Here is a 3,190-nt window from a genome sequence, read left to right as displayed (position 1 = left end):
ACCCCTATACTATCTAATACTTACCTTAAATGTAATTTAATATTATGCGTTGTAATGGTATGCGTTGTAAAGGTAGTATGCGTTGTAATGGTAGTGCGTTGTAAAGGTATTTTTTTAAAATGCGTTGTAGTGTCATACGTTGTAATGTCATGCGTTGTAATGGATTATGCGTTGTAAAAAATGCGTTGTAAGTGCATGCGTTGTAAAAGTGTGCGTTGTAACGTCATACATCCTCTGCATTCGTCAGGTTCAGAGCCGTTATGACCCTGTATTTGTGGGATAGAGTGTGTGTGTGATCACAGTTTCAAATGAATGGTTCTTGGAATTCATTTTTTGCGAGAAGCTGTACAAGTAGTGCCAAGCGTATACTTTGTGTGTGGAACGAAGGCGCATGTTCAGTTTCCCGAACAATTGGCATGGTACTTGTTATGTTAAGATAAAGAAAGGAGGATCTCCCTGTTTAAATTGAGGCCCTAGAGGAGGGAGTAAGTACAAAAATCTAGTATAAACCTCTAAACCGGCCTGTATAATTCTTCAGCAGATCTGTATAGATTCTGTGTTTCCCAATCTAACTAGTAAAAGATTTGTATTGCCACATTATTTTCATAGAATCCACTAAAATGCAGTGTTATAGACAAAAATAAATTTTTATTTGTTTTTACTCTTTTTTCATCTTAAGATAATTTATACATTTTTTTGGAAAAATGACGCTAATCGGTTTTCACACATAATTTAGAATACAGACATTGTTACAAACAACATAATTGTGAAAAAAGACATCCTAGACATCTACAATATAAAAAAGCATTTACTATCCATTCATACATCATGCTTGCATTCAAACAGAAAACAGTAAAGAAAAATAGTCTAAAGATAGAGGGCTAAAACTATGAATTGGTCAGATTTTTCCAGTTGACTGAAAGTAGGGAAGATGTTGATTTTCAATATCTTCGATATTGGCAATTTCGATGGTCAACGCGCGTTTCAGTGGATGAACCACCTTCTTCAGGACCAACTGCCGGAATTAGCAAGTAGGAATGTTAAAAAGAGATGTCAGGGTGTCTGTGAAATAAACACAAGGGTTTTGTAGTTGGCAATTGGTAGGGAAACATTAATATACATATTTAAATTTACAATTTATAAGGATAGCTATCATGCGCTTTAGATGCAAAGTTTTTAGAGCGAGGGAACATGCGTCGAGAAGTGAAGTAAGGAACTTCAAAGGCGACCCAAAGGTAATTTGTGCATAACAGTGAGGAAGACTGATAAGGAAACAAGTGACTGATGAAAAGTGAGGTCCCAAAAAAAGATTTATAGAAATCAACGGAAGAATGTGCACAGCAGATACCTATGAATTCATCTCCTGAGGTATAGGTATATAGCCTTGCAAATCTGCTATTTCTTGGAGAAAGCGGTACTTGGTATTTCTGTAGTAAACAAAGCATTGAGAATCTTAGATAAAAAAGAAGAAGAGCAGTCTATTATGGCATTACAAAGGCTGTAATTAAAGTGTCTCTTAAGATACCTTGAAAGGTCTGGATGTGAGCATATGTTCTCACACTATGGTATATCTGTTCAGTTTTCGGTACTTGTCAATGGGATGGTACCTGAAATTCTACAAAAGGGAGATTTTTGTGTCATATTGTCTTTTGACATAAGTTTACCAAAAAATAGTGTAGTTTGCTGGTCGTCAGGTGTACCTCAAAAACGGTTTCCCATTCCCAAAGGGTTTCACATTCAAGCAGCAGTGTAGGCGTTACTCCTGGCTATCATTCTTCAGGATGCGTATTGGATTTAAAGTAGTTCGTCCTGTTACGGCATAACTCTGTCAGCGGAGAAAAACGTGGTATTTAAGATAATGCAGCCGCATTGCAATTGTGAGATGTGGTGTCGTACACAGTGAGGAACGAGCGACCACACAAGTATGCTAACGATTGAAGACTGTATCTATAAATATCAGCCCCAGGTGGCCCGGTCAGGTCTGGAATGACCCCGTGGCTGTCCGAAACTGAGAACTCTAATGCCCTGCATGGGTGTCTAGGTTAGCCTCTAGTGCGTGGCTGTAGCGTGATCCTTAAGAAACAGTCGACTAGGACAAACAGCACGCAAATTTTGAAGGTAAATATTATCCGATAGGCTTTAAACTGACATCACTGTTAGGATCTCCGTCTGGGAGGAAAACCTATTTGCATTCGGAAGCTGGAAACAAAGCTAGGATAGGGTCGAGCGCTACACACCAAAATTTAAAAGGCTTCGAATCTGAGTTTAAAGTTTAACAGCCTACAGTGACCTCTGCTAGGGATTCCTGCTAGTATTAGGGGGCATACCTGAGTTTGTCTTGGCGTCGTAGGGCATCCATCGCCAGGAGTCGACATCTTGTGTTGTGAGATTGTCGAATTTATTGCACCAAGTCAGTCTCGCGAGATGACGTGCCTTTACTCAAAGCGTAACTGGTATCGAACAAGATATCCAGGCGCCATCTTGTAGTGGGGTTAAGTTCTTATTGATTATGCATAAAGTCGCATAAAATGGAAGTGAAAAAAATAGTAACCGTGTAATATACAAGGCAAGTGTAGGTTATCAGCTGGTAGTGAATACAACGGGAGAGATGAAATATAATAAAGTCCGAAATGACACCCGGCCTGAATTTCTCTAAGTGGGATTACGCGGCAGATAACTCGAGTGTCCCAAGTATAATCCATATTACGTGTTTAGATATCCGTCACATACTTTTATTTCTCGAGGATGTGAATTGTGCGCAAATGGACTTGGTGGATACAACACATGCCTGATACTGCCTCTAGATAGGATATTGTAAAGTCAGCGCCATATTGGAATGGGTGTAAGTTCTTAACAGATTAGTCTCATGGGGGACCTAAAAGAAGAATGAATTTAGGGGAGCAGTCATCCATGCGGAATGCCGTGAGGTCATCTGGTCGCTGTACAAGCAGGTTGCGAATTGATAGACTAAAAGGAGCTTGCAAGGTAGATACATAGGATGACGTTAGGCTGATGTCAAATCAGGAAAGTATGTATAGGCCAAATAGCCTATATATATAAGCCTATGTATATAGTTAATTATGTGGTTATCCAAATAATCTCCTCATTCAGACCTTTTCGGACAGTGTCACAATAAAAAATCCAGAAAGTCTCTCTGTTTTTACGCACTTTGTGCGTATCTTGGCCTGAC

The sequence above is a fragment of the Triturus cristatus genome, chromosome 4_1, assembly GCF_964204655.1.
Source record: "Triturus cristatus chromosome 4_1, aTriCri1.1, whole genome shotgun sequence".
Lineage (NCBI taxonomy): Eukaryota > Metazoa > Chordata > Amphibia > Caudata > Salamandridae > Triturus > Triturus cristatus.
The sequence above is the reverse complement of the archived record's forward strand: the minus strand, read 5'-3'. Positions refer to the sequence as shown.